The following is an 18,199-nucleotide window of genomic DNA, read 5'->3' on the forward strand; positions in this document are numbered from 1 at the left end:
TTTATCATCAGCAGTGCCTTGTGAAATGTTATTATGATGGACACTAGCTAGCAGTTGGAGACCGGTCAGCAGCGTGGGAACAGTAAAGCAGGCACTCAAAGACCGCCTAGGTCACCTTCACCTGCTCGAAGAGACCGCCTCTTTGGCCTAAACATTTTCTCTACCTTCCCATGAGCGGAAGGCAAACAAAACAAGCAGATAAACAGGTCCAACTGCATGCACCGGCACTTTTCTGTCAATCGGACGCTCTTTTTGAAGCGGGCTAGTGACGTCAGAGGGCTAACCGCTGCACCATCGCTACGTCACTCCCAGAACCCTTTTAAAATCATCAAGGAGTTCTGGGGACCATCACTGCGGCAGGCGGCGCCCAAAAAAATATGTGTATGAAAAAAAAAATGGAGGGCGGGTTTAGGGTGTCACGTGACAGCACTGCCGCCTACGTCAGGCTGCTTGAGAGATTGGTGAATCGGCTGGGCATCAGTGGTGCTGTGAAACGTGGTTCAGGCTGCTGGATACCTGGATTTAAAGGCAAAAGAAAAACGTGGTAGCGTGACACCCAAGAGTCCCGTGAGCCAATGCTAGGAGGAAGTGAGCCCAGAGGGAGTACGCGCGAGGTAAGACGCCGCTGAGCAGCGGCTGGGCACTCGCGGTATACGGTGTATCGCTCCAACGTGGTGTGTGCGGAAACCCTAGAGCTCTTTTGTGACAGGAGCGCTGCCGGCTTCATGGGGGTGGGGGAAGGACTTCTCCCGTTTTTGGCTGCAGTTTGTTTCGGAGCCTCCTCGTTCCTGTACAGGGCTTTGATTCATATAGGGGTCAACACTTAAGAATATCCATTAGTAATACTTTTATTCGCTTTTTTAAAATTAAAATAAAAGACATTTTGTTGTCATGAAGCAAAATAAAGTTAAAACATGTTAACTTAGTTCTCACATAAACAATTTTTCGTAACAGATGTGGTCGCATAGAGATATAAAGTCCACCTTAATCTTGCTTTCTATCAAGTGACTTTAGATGAGACTAAGTGTTCAGTTTTAACCCTATAACTGCTAGTTTGTGACAATTTCTTGTTTCTTAATCATTTGTGCGTTGGTGCTTCCACGGATGCAGATGCAGGACAGATTTAGTAATAATTAAATCTGGTATATTTTCAATCCAAAAGTCGCAGTCTTTAATTTCATGAATGTGCTCAAAGCCTCCCGAAAATCAACCATCTGCCTACTTTTTGTTAGTGGTATATAGAGTTGGTTCTCGTTCAGTGCTCAAAAGTGTGGTGAAGCAGAGCTGTATCTTAATGCTCTCGTTTAATGAACGACTAAAATTCAAGAAATCCCACCATAAAAGTTGTACGACATCATCAGTGCTAAATAAATGCACGACCTTTAGTCGGTTGATGTGTTTCATTAAGTGAAGACAAATAAATAATAACGTAAACACAGAAATGATGATCGTGTTTAAATTGCGTAACAAACTGACTAGTATGTAGAAACAGACTTATTAATTTAGGAACTGCACATGTCAAATAGAGCAGCGGTTGTTTATCCTGGAGCCGTAGCCCGATGGGAGGGTCTGTGTACGACTTCTAATTAGGGAATCCAAGACTGTCTCGAAAATAAAATAGCTTTTTGGGGGGGGGGGGTGTGTGTGTGTGTGTGTGTGTGTATTCAGTGAAAAAACCATAGGTTTCACACATGTTACAGTTAGCTGGACATTTCACTCGTAAAAAACCAATGAAATTCCCCCGTTATAGTTAGTGCAGGCAACTATAACTCACGTGACCGCAATCCTCTGCTGATGCTAATACTGTATTTAGACACTTATTTGCCCATGTCTTCTTCCATTAAATTTTAGCTATACATATATTACAAATATTTTTTTTTCATAAAGACACATATGTCATCAGCAGAGGATTGCGGTCACGTGAGTTATAGTTGCCTGCACTAACTATAACGGGGGAATTTCATTGGTTTTTTACGAGTGAAATGTCCAGCTAACTATAAAATGTGTGAAACCTATGGTTTTTTCACTGAATTTGCAAGGTTTTTTAAATGCTAATTCCTAACTATAACGTGTGTGAAACCTATGGTTTTTTCAGTGAATTTGTACGTTTTTTAAATGCTAAGTTACTTTACGCCATTCGTGGCGTGCGCGCCCACTTAACGCAGTTCGTTCCCTGCGCACCGCGCGCCCACTTTACGCAGTTAGTGCCGTGGATGGGCCATGTACGCACGATGCGCTTCGCGTACCGTGCGCACATGGAGGACATATTATGCGCTTCGCTGTGAAAGGTAAGCTTTTACATTTTTACTATGGCACATATGCTTTTACATTTTCTACAAATATGATATGCCATGCACAAATGGGGCCCTTCGGGCACCATTTGCACTCGGGGTGGCACCCACTTTACGCAGTTCGTTCCGTGCACGCACGGTCCGCTTCGCGCACCGTGCGCGCACAGTGAGCACCATTTGCACACGGGGTGGGGAGAGTCGGGGATAATATATATTTTTTTTATATATTTATTTTACCGTACGCGTACGGTAAGCGTAATCGGCGATTTTTCGAAAAAATAAAAAAATGGATTTTTGCCCATGGGGGAACTGTGGGGACCCATTAATCAAGGCTAGGTGGTAAAGAGTTGTCTTAACAGTCCCGTTTCATGTTTTTTGCCTTTGTTTTTCCTCATCCATTAAGAGTGCGAGAGAGAAAATGCACCGTGCACGCCTCTCCATTTTTTACAAAATATCAATTGTTTTTTTCTCCCTTGGGGGTCCTTAGATTTATATATTAAATGTGATTGTTGAGGGGAGGAGCCAAGATGGCCGACGGGTCGGACGCCTGAGCTCCCGGCTCCGTGGACCGTCCGGCTTCTTTTGTTAATCCTGATTAATTCTCCTGACCTGCGCCGCCCAGCCGCCGCGGATTACCGGCATTGAAGTGACTGGCGTTCTCCTGACACCTTTGTCGGCGGGTTTGGTGGCTGACTCGGTGTCTACTACGACCTCCGGCGCTCCCACGGGTCCCTGCGTAGATGGCCGCCGCTGGACGCCGAGGGATGTGGACGGGGTGCTGAGCTGGAATACTGCGGGTGATCGCGGGGGAGGAAATGCTGGCCGTGCGACTGGAGTCAGACCCTTATGTCCGGGTCGGACTCCCCCGAGCGCCGGCAGTGGTGCGGACGACGTCGGAGCCCCCTAATGCTAGCTCTCCTCCGCCACCCTGAAGACAAGCGAGCGGACTCCATTTTGTAGCGTCTTCCTGCGGCGAACGGCCGGTTCTCGCGGGGGCCGTGGGGCGCTCTCGCCCGGTGCAGCTCCCGAGTGGAGCACGACGCTTTTCCGGTGTCTACATCCTCGGATCATAGTAATTTTGTCCCGTCACTAATTGCCCGCAGTGGAGATGACAATGGCGTCTGCTCTGCTTGCTGAGACGATGGCTGACCCGGGACTCGCAGTGTCTGCGCGCCCATGTGCCCCGGAGCTGATTGCCGCATCGGAGGAACAGCGGGATAGTGCGGACCGATGCTTGGTACAGAGGGACCCGACCTGTGGGGATGTATTGGCCGCCCTTGTGGCGTTAAAAGTGGCAATGCAGAGTACTTGCCAGGCGCTGACCCGGAGAATCGATGAGGCACTGGTTGCAACGGGATGTTCCCGGCTGGAGGATCCCCCGCCGCCCCTGTTTTCTCCTGGAGGTGAAACAATGTCGCAGAGTGGGGGGCCGGTGGTGCGGAGTCCTCCTGGCTACAATGTAACGCGTCAACCCATCGACACGGATACAGTTGCAGGGACACCCTTCACTTTGAACGTTGTGACTCTGCCTTCGAACTACCTGCTGAGACCTAGCCTTTCGCTTCCCGTGCCAGATGTTACCCTGAAAGCACCTATCGCTCGAGCCTCTGTGGCATGTTACTGCTGCGTTTGGGACCCTGTGGTACGATACGTCTTCATTGTCCCCTTTCCTCGAGAGCGGCCATCTTGTCTCTTTGTCCTGGCTGAAGGTGACTCGCAGCAATGGACGGGCCTGAATCATATCTGCCGGTCTGGACAGGGGTGATGGCATGCCGGTTGTCGCTTTGGTTGGATCGGCATACGGGGCCCTGGACTGATACACGTTTTGTAATTTTGGACGAGTAGTCTTTAATGACCAGTTTTTGTTACATGTCGCTGTGATTTCGCCTCCTGTTTCCTTCTTCTGCCGGGGGGAGGACTTGTGAAGTGCTGAAGTGCTGGGTGTTATTGAATCGGGACCTCCGGGTTTACGGGGGTCTTTTGATACTGTACTGTACATGGCGCAGGATGTATGAGCGGCGCGGGAATCCGGGAGTTCGGCAGTGTGGTGGGCTCCTCCCCGCTTTATGGTCTTTTTTCCTTTCTTCTTTCCTTAATTCTATATTTCGGGTTCCTATGGGGCGACAGACACGTAGCTAGGGGGGGGGTAGGCCATAGCCTCGGCATGCGTGTAGGGTGGGGGGTCTTCTTCGATACGTTTTTTGTTACTATGGGCCTTCTTTTTCTTTCTTCTGTCCTTTTCCTACTTCTTTTTCTAGGGTCAGTGGGGGGGAATGGTGTTAGGAGGGTAGCGGCTGGGAGGGACATTTCGCTGCGTGTCTATATCCTGGTATTATAGTTTCGTGCCGCCATTTTAGATATGTTCACTGTTAGTTGACTCTCCTGTTGGATGTTACCCATTTATCGTATGTTCGTCTGTTCTGTGCACTGATCCGTTCTAGCTCTGTATCTCCTTAACTTTAAAACTTTTTAAAATTAACCTTACTGTCTCCTGCCACTCAGTGCACGTGGATTTTGCAACATAGGTCGTATGCTTTTAGGTGCTGCCGTGCCACCGAGTGGACGTATACTTTGCTATCAAGCATCAGAAGTGTCGAGGCCGGCCGGATGGTTGTAGGCCCGTATTTGTCTTGTACACAGTGCTAAATAAAGGTTTTAAAAAAAAAAAAAAAAAAAGTGATTGTTAATTCTATTTTTTTTTACCGTACGCGTACGGTAAGCTTACCGTACGCGCACTCCGCGATTTTTTTTAAAAATTATGAAATTTATTTTTCATACTTTTTGGTCCTTCGGGAACCCCCTGACGAACGCTAGGGGGTCTGCAACTCTCTTCGTTGCCCCCTTTTCATGTTATCAACCTTTGTTTTTCAGTGCGAGAGACAGAAAATGGCAGCCGATACTTTCTGATTTCGACCGATTCGAATGTTTACAGTCATGTAACCACCAATCAGAATTGAGCTCGCGCACGGCACCGTACGCGTACGGTAAGCTTACCGTAAGCGCACGGAGCGCGCTTACAGATATATATATTGATTTAAATGCTATTTTCTCAGGACCTACTGAACAGATTTACACCAGACCTGCAAAAGGTACATCCCTGACCTGAGGACTACCTCTCTGCCCAATTTCAAGTAATTCTGTTCAGCCGTTCGGGCTGTAGCTCGGACTAAAGGTCCTATGGGAAAATGCATGGGGAAAACGCGTTTTGGGACCCCCCTTTTTTCTCAGCCCCCGCTTGACGAATCCCCCCGAGACTTTCAGGGTAGGAGCGGAGCGTAGCGCCCCATTAGTTTTGAAAAATTCGCGAGGATTCGTCAACCGGCGCCAAAGTTATTCCAAATAGAATGTTGCGGATTTCCTATGGAAACACGGTCCTAACTATAACTATCTACTGGCGACCGCCACTAGATAATATATATATATATATATACACCTCAGGAACTACTAAACAGATTGACACCATATATGCAAAAGGCACATGCCTGACCTGAGGACTACCTCTTTGCCAAATTTCAAGTAATTCTGTTCAGCTGTTCTGGCTGTACCTTCGACTAAAGGTCCTATGGGAAAATGCATGGGGAAAACGCGTTTTGGGACCCCCCCTTTTTTCTCGGCCCCCGCTTGACGAATCACCCCGAGACTTTCAGGGTAGGAGCTGAGCGGAGCGCCCTATTCGTTTTGAAAATTTTGTGAGGATTTGTCAACCGGCGCCAAAGTTATTCAAAATAGAATTTTGAGATTTCCTATGGAAACTCAGTCCTAACTATAACTCTATAACTATCTACTGGCGACCGCCAGTAGATAAGATATATGTGTGTGTGATATATATACACACCTTGGTAAATACATGTGAAGGTATTCGAGAAACTCAAACAGCATCTAGTATGGACGATTGGGGGCTGCCGTTTAAGCACTGGTATGTGGCAACAACCAGAATTGATGAGGACGAAAAAACTGTTAGATGCTATAGACTACCATATTTCTTCGTCTTTTAGAAATCAAATTGTGAAACACCAATATTCCCAGTAAAATGAACATTTCCGTTTTTGTGTACGTTTTGTTTCTAAATGAAATAAAATATTTCACAGTTTGTACATTTGTTTGATTTGTGCTTGTGTGTGTGTGTGTGTTTTTTGTATTGTTTTGAGGTTGAAAGTGTAGAAACTGCTTAGGCTGGTCTTCCTGGCTTCCACTAGTGATTCAGTGGTGGTCCACACTAGTCATAAGGTTAAGACCTGCAGGCGGGGGCGTGGTCAAGCGTGCCATCATGGTAAAGGTTCCTTAATCAGCTTCCGTACCTGGGCTGCTCTTTTGGCGATCCTCTGTGCTGATGGAGATTGTTAGAGGACACCGGCTCGTCCCTTGGCCCCTTTTATGCCTGTGGAACAAAGTTGAACTGGGGAGGGGGGGGGGGGGGGGGGGGCGTGGTCTGAACGCCGAAGATGGCAGATGCAATACCCTGAGCTCCCCTGCCATCCCACCCTCATCCATCCTAATCGGCAGCAGGCCACTGTTTTAGTAATCCAAGTGGGGGGTGACAGTGAGGAGACATCGCATGGACCCCCCGGCTGGTGTTCGGCAGTGATAAATGGGGCATGTACAATCTGCCTTATGGTGCGGCCTGCATGTCAGTGGGTGGGTCTTCAGCGGCAACCTTAGGGAGGCTCAGGCAGAGTCAGGCGTGGGCCCCCTACGAAGATCAGATTTTTTTCAGCTCGTAGCCACAAAGACCCGTGGGGCAGCCGAGATAAGCGGAAGAGGATCGAAGTCTAGTGACGACAGTGGAGCAGCTGGCGGCACTATTCAAGGGCGGGGTGAGTCCAAACCTGGTGTGAAAAAGAGAAGCAGTAGTTGGGGCAGCCCCTGTTAGTGCAGGTAGCGCGTATGGAAGAAGGAGCCACCAGACCCGTAGGGCCATCTTCTTAGCCAGGAACATCCAGCAGAGACCCTGGAAGACAACAGTCCAGTGGGGTGGAGCAGTGGGAGTCATCACGCAGCGGAGGTGCTCCGCCGGCAAGGACACTGAGGACCAGCAGAGGAACGGTCTGTCGGAAACACAGCAGGCGGCTGGTCTTTTGCTGCTTTTCTCCCGTCACCCTCCTCCCCCAGTCAGAGGGTGTGAAAAAGCAGGGGCAGTGACCGTCACGGAGGCCGGAACAAAAGGGTGCATGGAGAGAGCCAGTTCACGTTAACGGTGGTCCTGGATACCAGGCACCTTATCTCCTTTTGTTCAACCCGTTGGGAGATGAGCCCTGGGATTGATATTGGCAGCCTGGCACAAATCGATCCAAAGGGGAATTGGAACAGCATTACGGTCTTCCAAATGTATCTGCGAATACTACGGGGGCTCCCACACATGCCAAGAATGCTAAATTACACCTACAAAGGGGCCAGGCTACCTGTGGACATGGGAAAGGCAAACGGGCACAGAACGCGGTTCAAGGATGCATAGACCAGCTCACGAAACCCATGTGGACCCGAAAGACAACCCACCAGACCAGCACCCTGTGGCCCCCCCCCCTCCCCCTCCCCCCACCCTCCAGTTCGGCGGACACAATATTACAGGCAAGTCAGTATCCAGAGCCTCCCTGGGGGAAAAAATTGGAGTATTTAGTGCCAACACCTCTCTCTCCAGACAAGACTTGCAAAGTGCCATTAACAGAGGTGTGGCTTACTGGTTAGAGGCGGCAGACCCGTAAGCAGAGGACGGCCCGGGACCAGGGTTCGATTCCCGACGCGGCAGGGTCGTGGACCAGGGTCAGCGGGCTCGATAATTCTCGCCTCGGTGCCTACTCCAGTCAGGGACCACACTCGGCAACTCTGGGCATTAGCTTGCCTCATCTTCACAACGGCCCCCCCAGACCGCCGGGGATGCTTGGTTGCACCCTAGAGATACCCATTAGGGACCATCTCTCAGGGTGAGCCAGGACGGGTTCCCCAGCGGTCGAAGCGCGGAGATACTCCTCCGGGAGTCGATTCTAGCGCTATATAAACCCACAATTAAATTAAATTAAACCGCATCACAGAAATGTTACGCAGCTACTGAAAACAGTAAGAGTACTTGAACATAGAGTGGATCATGCTGAAGGGAATTAACGCTGAAATAACATCCGGCTGGTCGGGTTCCCTGGAGTGGAGGGACCCAACCCAACAGACTTTGTTATCCGGTGTCTGCGTTCTTGGGTGCCATCAGGCGTTCTTTCAATTTCCTGGTGGAGCGGGCCCACAGGTGTCATGCCCCGTGGTCCTGCCCCCATGATATTACGTGTATATAAGGAACGTAGACGCTCACGAACACGCTTAGCGTTCTAGCTTTTGGCCCCATTTCGGTCTGTACCGCTTGTGCCTGACTTCCGTTTACGTACTTCCGGTTCCTACCTGCGTCCTCCGCGAAGGAGGAAGAGTATGGATCGCTGTTGACTTCAGCCTTCCCCTACCTTGGTGCATGGTCCCGCACCCCCTTTTTGCCCATATTGTGATCCGGATGCTTTCATTTGCTCTCCCAGCTCCATCGGGAAATCGTTACTGAAGCTGTTCTCGGTGTTCCGTTCAGAGGCTCCTTACGCCGAGTGTCTCACCTTGTTCCCGGCTTTCTACTTACAGCCGGGCTGGACTCTGGTTGTACGCTCTGAATGCTTGAGAAAGAGGCGTGTGGCCATGTCCTAGCCTCGTGCCTCTTCCCTATCTATTGCGTTTCTTTATCTTTCCCTAATTCTTTCCTCCCCTTGTGTTTCCATCCCGCAACCAGCTCTGTCCTCGCTGTTTGCGGGGCCCAACCTGTGTGCTCCCCACCTGGCATAGCCGGGGTGCCCCGCATACATACAGGAGTGCTTCCCGGGCTTCCCTGAGAAGACGTTGTCCTGGTATTCCTCTAGGGATACTTGCGTGGACCACTTTGCAGTTTAGGCTCTTCACTTCAGAATCACGGTAACAGCGCTATGCGCTGCCCCTTTATGTTTATGTATATTCTTGCAATGGTATGGTGACATTAAGGGGGGGTACTTAGTCTTCATAATTCATTGGCAGATTATTCCACGCACAGTTACAGAACCAACTCCGTTACCTAAGGTGGAATTATATCCTTTGCGCTCACAGTTCTACAGTAACCTAGTGGGGGTAAGTCGTACACATTAATAGCTTGTGGTTTAAAGCTTAGTGGAGACGCCTTTCTCATCCTGTGTTTTTCTGTTGTACAGGACATCAAACATTGACCTTACTACGTTTACCCACTACCCGCATAGAAATAACATACTCATGGTATGTGTGACAAGGGGTTTCATTTAGATACCTGGGTGGTACTACGAATGTGAAGGCGAGAATTAACACCATCTTTTTCTACAGCTGCATACAGCCTCAACTATTTCAGGTGTGGAGCCGTCAACCCTGCTATAAGTTTCCCCCACCTTTCCTTGTTTTGTTTCCCTGTTTTCCCCTGGTGTGCCATCCGTTACTCTAGAGTCAGATAGAGTCGGAAGGCCATAGGGGAAGGCTGAGGTATTCTCTCCAGGTTCCTGACGCTCCTGCGGAAAACTCTTGGCAATCATAACAACAGGTCCTTGATGTCCTGGCTCCCGCCAGGCCCCCCCGCCCCCCTCGGAGACCGATAATAGCACGCCTGCTGAATTATGCTGACAGGTATGCATTCCTTAAGGCGGCATGCAAGAGAGAGGTCATGCTTAGCTACTCCTCACAGGTTGTTATTCCTAGCTTATATAATACAGGTGCGACAGCAATGCCACTCTTTCCTCAGCCTTAAACAGAAGTTGCGGGCAGTGCAAATGCAATACATGCTTCTCTTTCTGGCCCGCCTAAACATAATTTTCACTGGCAAAACTATCTTCTTTGGCGGTCCAGAAAGTAGGTGGCAATGGATAAAGGAGCCTCCTGACTGGAGGAGGCGAGACTCGGACAAAGAAAAAAGCCTAGAGCTGTGTGGACGACCCGATGGCTGGCCGCAGAAGTTGGAGAAATAAACACCTCCACCTGTCGGTGGAGGGGGTGGTTGGAGACCCGGGCCGTTGTGTGCGGTCTCCTGGTACAGCAGAGTCAGCAGTGACGGGGACATCCAGTCACTGAGACTTTGGTGCATCGTGGCCCGGCGGGTCACCCTATCTGCAATTCCTTATCTGCAGACTGCTGGCACTTATCTTCTCTTCAGCATGGAGATGGTGGGGGCACCCTGTCCTGACAACTTATTTTTAGTTAATAGGTTGTTTTCAGGGGGGATATGTTGGGGAGTTGAAAAGTAGACCAGTCTAGAATTCAAATGCCCAATTGCCAGTTGTCCCTTCCACTCTTCATGATACTTCATGTTTTAGAAGAATTGTATGGGGGGGGTTTAAGCACACATCGCAATGTATTTTTGTTGCACAGGAACAATTTAGCAGGTTCACCTAATGAGAACCTTGCCAATACAAAAGTAATGAAAGCCCACTACCCGTAGCTCTCCCCTTGAAATTCAGGGATCTTCACTAGGTGAGCAGCGCCTACTCCGGCTCCTGACCTGGAACGTGAATGGGCTCCTGGACAAAATAACGTGCAGGGCAGTTCTTAAAGCTGCACGGCGCCTTAACCCCGATGTACTCCTGCTGCAAGAGACTCACCTAGAGGGGGGATAGATGTCCCTTTTTGTCCCAGTCTGGATTTTCACAGGTCGCCATACTGGCTTCACTAGGGGCTCCTGAGGGGTGGCTGGCCATCCTGCTCCGTTCTACTGACCTTTTCCAACAAACACATATCAGGAGAGATAATTGGTGTAGATCTATACAGTGGTCTTGGGCCACCTTTATGGCAAACAGATCTCTTTTCTTAGTGTATATGCTCCACCCCTATTATCAGTAGAATGGTTAGTAGAATGGTTCACTCATTGGTCAAGGTCTTGCTGCAACTTGCCTAGGGATTTGGGTTCTGGGTGGTGACTTTATTGGATTTACCGACCTGGCTATGAATACGTCAGCTGTTTTGTTCATGCCTCAAGCTGTGCAGCATGGTTGCCAACCTTTCCACACAACATGGCACTGACTGACGCATGGTGCCATCATAACTCCAACACGCAGGACTACACATATTATTCTGGAGCTCATAAAGTGTTTTCGCCTAGATTGCTTTCTTCTTCCTGGCGCTGAGGTCCCGTGGGTGGGCGATGGACACAAGAATACTGGCCAGGGTCCTGTCTGACCACTCTCCAGTTGAGCTCCCAGTTCGGCTTGACCCATGGCAGACGGGGAAAGGGTGGAGACTTCATGTATGGCTACTCAAATACCCACAAGGAAGGGAACACCTCCAGGGAGAAATAATTCACTACACAACTTATAATAAAGGTACTGTCGCCTCATGGATGACATTGTGGAAGGCATTCAAGGCCACACTGAGAGGAGCTATCATTAGTTACCTAACTGGGGTGAAATGTCACAATCAAAACGAAATGGCTGAACACTCTACAACACAGTGACACTCTGAATCGGCTCACCTCAAATGTCTGCTTTTCTAGCAAAGTTTTTAGGCATAAGATTGTAAATCTTATTATATTTATATAGCGCATACTACACCAGAAGAGGCTTTGAAGCGCTTCTCGGCGAGTAGCACACTACTCCAGAATGCAAAGTGGATTAGTGGAGTATTCGTATAGGGAAATAAGTGTTAGTGGAGTGGTTGACATGTTAAGTCTGTTAGTTGGATTGAGTAGGATAAAGGAATGAAAGGAGAGAGAAGAGTCTAGAAAGTGTTATTAGCAAGGTTATAGTAAAACTATGAGGTTTGCGATGAGTTTGAGTGTGGAGGTAGATGACATATTGAAAGAAGTATAGGATGAGACAGTGAATTTGAAAAAGGTGATTTTTTTTTTTATTACAGTAAAAGTGCAGTAATATATAACTGCATAGAAAGGTATACATGTGTATGTAAAATAAGAGACATATAGTTGTTATAGAAAGTGTGTATGGGAAATAATAGCGATCTAAAGTTGTTATATAAATTCCCATATGTACATGTAAGGATAAATAGTTGGAAACACATACTTTCAAGTCTTGCTGTACATAAAGCTGATTTTATTTATGCATCTTTGTAATTTAAAAAAAAAAGTATTTATTTGTATTTTATATTTTTCTCCAATATTCCCTAAGTAGTAGTCCTACACAGACCTCCATCGGGCCACAGACCCAGGTTAAGAACCGCTGCGCTATTTGACATCTGTGTGAAGTTCCCAAATTAATAAGTCTGTTTCACACTCTAATCCATTTGTTGCGCAGTGTATAAACAATCATAACAATATGTATGATGGGTAAAATAAATAAAACCGAGACCCATAAGCAGATACCCAAATAGCTTTTATGTAAACTATGCACTGTCATATACATGTTAAACATTATATATATATATATATATATATATATATATATACATATATTTTTTTTTTATAGGTAATATATACATTTAAGGAGACCCATAAGAATATCTATAGATTTTATGCCATTTGTAGTACATATATTTGTACAAAGAAATTGCACTTATCTAAAAACATACATCAAATTATACATGTTTACATGCACAGGCATATACTCTGTATTTGTGTTTTGAGTATGGTTGTTTTATTGGAAAGGGCCAGCTCTTGAGTAGACTACTGAAGATAAGATGGATTTCAGTGGATCTTATGTTTGGAGGTAATGATTCCATACTTTGGCTGCTTGAACCGAGCAAGGTGTATGTTTTTTTTCCTTGAATGCTGTATTTTTGATTCAACTTACCAATCTGAAGCAGAGGTTCCTTTTGTTGTATGTATTTGGTGATGTTATCCCTATTAAAAAGTGATCCTGTTCCAGTTATTTTTTTTTTAAACAGACTTTTATTGAACTTTACAGAGTAATACAAGCATATCTCTCGTCCCACAAGGCATCTGTGCCATAATGCAGATCGTCCATAAGAGTGGTCCATTAGCACAATGCAGTACAAGCAAAAGGCCCCCACCCCGGTCCCCAGTTAACCTCCCCCACAATGCCACCCCCCCAAGCATGTCGCCAGTAGCTAATGGAGCCAAGTGAACCCTGAAGCCTCCCGCATCGCCTGATAGATTCCCCTCCCACAGGGCACAGCGAGTAAACCAAGAGATCAGGGGGAAGCGTCCTATCCCGGGTCCAAAGTCCTCCCCCCACCCTACACTCCCATTCTCATGGAGAGATGCTCACGGGTCCCCTATCCCATCCCCCTCCCCAGGCTCCCCCTCGTCATCCTCATCCGATTGCTTGAATAGTTCCAGGAGTGCCACCCATGCCCGGGCCATTTCTTGTGATTTCTCACTTCCATTCCTCCGAGCCACGCCCAGCCTATAGTTCCCCTCACTCCCCGCCCACTTCACCATCTCCCTATTCCAACGCAAGAGATTAGGCCCTTGCCTCGCTTTCCAATGAGAAGTGAGCTCCCGCTTAGCCAGGACCAGCCCCAGGTCAATGAACCGGCTGGTTACCTTAGTCCTAGCAGTGTGCGGAACCAATGTAGCAAGCAAACCCCTGGTAACGTCTCCAGTTCCCTCTTAGTCACGGCCCGCAGTGCAGTCCTCACTTCCCGCCAAAAGTCTCCCACCCGAGGGCAGTCCCAGAACATGTGGAGGAAATTCGCCCCGTCCTGGTCACACCGGGGGCAAGCATCCGACCCTCCAAAATATTCAGCTATTTTACTAGGCGTGAGGTATGCCCTATGAAATACATAGAATTGAATAAGTTGCAACCGCGCATTTCGGGAGCATTTCCATGGACGCTCCACGACTCCGTCCCAGGCTTTGTCCCCAATGGGTGCTCCCAGGTCCGCCTCCCATTTGAGTCGCAATGCAGTCAGGGGTTGACGCATATCACCGGTAATCCGCCGATAAAGGCAAGTCACCGCCTTAAAAGTCCCCGCCGCCATTACTACGTACTGACAAGCAAGGGATGTGGTCGGCTCCACCAGTCCCAGTCTCCAGTGTTTCCTGACAGCCGCAGTCAGAGCTGCATGCAAAAGAAAGTCCCCCCCGCGGGAGATCATGCCGCTCCCTGCGGTCATCAAAAGGGAGAAGATTACCATCCTCATAGAGGTCACCCAGTGCCACAACTCCTGCCTCTTCCCAGGCCGACAACCGACTCCAATCTCCCCCATGAGGCAACGCCCCACACATCCGCAAGGGCATCTCAGGCGCATAGGGAACCCGCACCCGCGTCCTCCTGGCCAAGCGCGCCCAGCATTGTCGCACCGCCCTCAAATCCGATGGTATCGAAGCATCCCTCATCGGGACTTGGAGCAGCACACATGACAAATGGCGCCAGCTCGGATCTGACCCTCCCCGGTCCTCCGGATGCCTGATGTGACCTGCCACCCACTTTGTGAACCACTGAAACTGCGCAGCATGGTAGTAGGCCTCCAGATCCGTCAGGGCAAGTCCTCCCTCTCCCCTGGGCCTCTGCAGAGTAAGTAAGGCCACCCTCTGTCTCCCAGCGCCCCAGATGAATCCTGTAATCAATGAATTCAGTTGCACGAAGAGTTTACCCGGGATCCAAACCGGGAGGGTCCCAAAATCCTGTTCCAGTTATTGCTTTTCGGGTGATACAAACAGCTTGATGGGGGATTTTTTGCCAACCAATAACCAATGTATGGCCCTCAAGGCAGGGGAGATGTGGAATTGTGGCTTTACATGTAGGAGTAGTGTGGCAGCAGAGTTCTGAATTTGGTGTAGCATTTTCATAGTTGATAAAGATGGTCCATGGTAGAGGCCATTGGCATAATCAAGTGTAGACCGTACAAGAGAGATGGTGGCTTGGACCTTGTGTTGAAATCCTAGGTAGGGGATGATATGTTGCAGTGTCTTTATACTAATGAAGCTTGATCTTGCTAACTTATCCAGTTGGGCATTCCACAAAACCGGTTCAGCAGTCTCGTAAACACTCAGCTTAGGTGTGTTTTTGCCTTTTTAGATTCTTGAGGGGGGTTAATGAGATTTGCCTTCTAGTAGTCTTAGCACAGTTTAGGGACAACAAGAAAAATATTTAAACAAACCTGCAGTTTTTAAGTAAAATTGCACTGCACCGAGTGTGTGCTCTTGCCCCCTTTGCTTTGAGCTAGCTCTTTGGACTGTTGAGGCCTCACAGAAGCTGGCACTAGAAAATAAAGGTGTCTTCCTTGAACTTCCCTCCTCAAGTTTAAGGGGCTGAGCAGGTGTTAGGGCAGGGCAGGCAGGGGCCTCGTCAGGTGCCCTGTGAGTCAATCATAAAAGCAGAAACTGGTGTGCAGGGAGCTGCTCCTAACCACACAATCTCCTTGGATACAGACTGGTCCAATATACACTATGCAGATCCTGCTCAAACCTGCAGGTTGGTACAGTGCCACCCATGCCGAGCTAGAAAGAGACAAAGTATTTTGCCCTTTTCGCTGCATAAGTCTTAAGTGGTATAAGGCTGGAGTGATAACATTTGGCTTTTGCCATTTTTCACCTCGACATGGATGTCACTGGCTGATCCTATGTTTAAAGACCCACCTCAAGGAATAATTACAATCCTTGTCAGGGTGCACCCACAAAGTTATTAACTTAACCTTAGCACAACCCTCTGGTAGCTTTGGCACAGAGCAGACAGATTTAGGGCACAGTGTAAAGTATTTAAGCAGTAGCAAAACAGTAATAAAGTCAGAATGCAAAATTATAAAAAATCCCAAACCAAATTAGAAAAATGGAGTTAATTGTAATAAACACATTGACCAAACATCAAATAAGGGGAATCGGAGATTTTAATTTTTAAAGTTTTTAAGTTGAAATAGCCCCAAAAAGCACAAAGATAGTCAATGGTTGGGGTACCCTGGGACCTAGGTAACATTCATTTCCTACATCTTCCACTTTTAAATACCATGCACCCTACCTTGTGGGCTGCAAGCTAAATACAACCCTTTTTGGCTGTGATAGATCAAACACATTTTTTAATTGTTTGTAAGAACCTTCCCATGTGACATTTTTTGGATTAGGGTGACCCAAGGCTATAAGCTTTCATTTTGCCTTTGGAATTTGAGATCTAGGTCAAATTATGTTTGAATACTATAATATGCAATGGTGAAGTAGAGACCTGGTCAGGCTGCGCACCGAGATGATTTCATAGAATCACTAGATCTGATGGAGTATTGTGAAATCAGGCTTATTGGATGCACAATGCGGCAATACTTCCTCTCCCAAAATAGCCGTCTGTAGTTAACGTATTATTGCTTCAGTGTAGAGGGGGAAAGATAACTCAGCATCTGCTGCGTCTTCCCTCTAGCCTACACATTGAGAATGGTGGCATGGCTGATGTTTTTACCGCTTGTGACTTTCATTTTTGATGCACTACTTTCTGGTGGACCACGGTTTGACGATATAACTCATATGGTATATATTTTGCTTGTCGCTATTAGAATGCTGGTTTTCTTTTTACCAGAAAACTGCTTTAATTCTGAAACTTTTTTAAGTACTCCCTGGCACTGTGGACTTTAGTCATCAGTGATTAATTAGGAATTGAGTAAGTAAGATGTTATGATTTTGACATGGGGCAGTCGATATTGAGTGATGGCATACACAGGAGGGTTATGGTTTCTAAAGTGATTGTTACAACAGGAAGTACCTGACATTACTTGAGTAAGTGTAGAATTACACCACCTCTCTGTGTTTGTTTGGTTATTACTCACCTTGCGTAGGGGGTTGCGGCATGGTTGTGTGAGCCAACTAACTATCCCTTGGTTATGCATTGAGTTTAACTAGGACTGGATGCATATTGGTGATGCACTCCTATTTTGTTTGCTCACCCTGGGTAGCTCTTCTGAGATTGATGGTGCCAAACAGCATTGAAATAATCTGATGAAAATGTATTTTACCATAGCTGATTTGGAGAACCACGGAAGGATTCCTGCTGCACTATTGTACTCCCATTAAGGTGGTGACTAACGCATAGAACTATACTGTTGATAAAGCCAGTAGGATTTAGCACTGGGACTCGGGATTTGTCTGGTTTCTGTCTCCTTCATATGCACCAGTGGTCTAAAAATAAGGATGTGGCCATATGGTACTGGAAATTTTTAGAAGCTGACCATAAGAAAATGACGCCACCATACACTGTGTGGACAGATATCTTCCAGGGGGGAAGATATACAACTAATATGGCTTGACTCCTTAAAATTGCTGTACTCGGTTGTCATACCTGCAAACTTAAAAGAAAATAATGTCTTCACTATTTAATAGACTGTACTGGAAACCCCCCAAAATTGGCAAGTTTGCACCACAGCCTACCCCTAGGTGTCGAAGGTGCGGCCTTTTAAACGCCAACGAATAACATGTCTTTTTCACCTGTCATGAGATCAAGGAGTTTTGGGAAGGTATTGAGTCAATCATAAGAGACATTACAGGGGTAACTATAATTCTGAACCCTGTTTTTAGTCCTTTTGGGGGTTGATAAGTCTTCGCGCAGTATTCTGAATAGGGAGCAAAACGGCCTCATCTTCTATTTGCTGCTTTTAGCTAGGCTTGAGATCTGTAAACGCTGGTCTGATCCATCTTCTCCTTGCATCATGAAATGGATTAGGGTGGCTAAATGGACGTGCTGTATGGATGCGGAACGCGAATCAGGAAGACTGGCTGAGGTGTGGGCTGACTTCATAAGGTGGATAGGTACCATGGGATGAATACCAGACTGTATAACATAGTCCTAGGATTGCACCAAGGCACTGCTCCTCGGGCTGGCCCTGGGAGGTCAGGGTGGTTGGGGGACCGAAAGCGAATGCGGCTAGAGAGAGTAAAAGCGGCCTGAGATTTGCAGGCGAAATGGTGATATGAGGGGGGGCGTGGTTTGGACGCCGGGGAAGATGGCGGCTTAGCGCACTGCTCCTCCCGTGGTCGTGCAATCTGAAGCAGTTTAAGGAGTCAAAGTCAAGCCATG

The 18,199-nt window shown here is 47.6% G+C and overlaps 1 protein-coding gene across 1 annotated transcript in view; it reads left to right on the top strand.

Annotated features, from left to right (window-relative positions):
- Positions 1 to 428: 428 nt before the first annotated feature.
- SLC7A6 (solute carrier family 7 member 6) overlaps positions 429 to 18,199 on the top strand; it is a 310,477-nt gene continuing 292,706 nt past the window's right edge. Inside the window, exon 1 of the mRNA XM_085637726.1 lies at positions 429 to 614. The gene's annotated coding sequence lies outside the window, so the exon portion shown is untranslated. The remainder of the gene's footprint in view (positions 615 to 18,199) is intronic.

This window comes from Triturus cristatus, chromosome 12 (assembly GCF_964204655.1).
Source record: "Triturus cristatus chromosome 12, aTriCri1.1, whole genome shotgun sequence".
In the NCBI taxonomy this organism is placed as follows: Eukaryota; Metazoa; Chordata; class Amphibia; order Caudata; family Salamandridae; genus Triturus; species Triturus cristatus.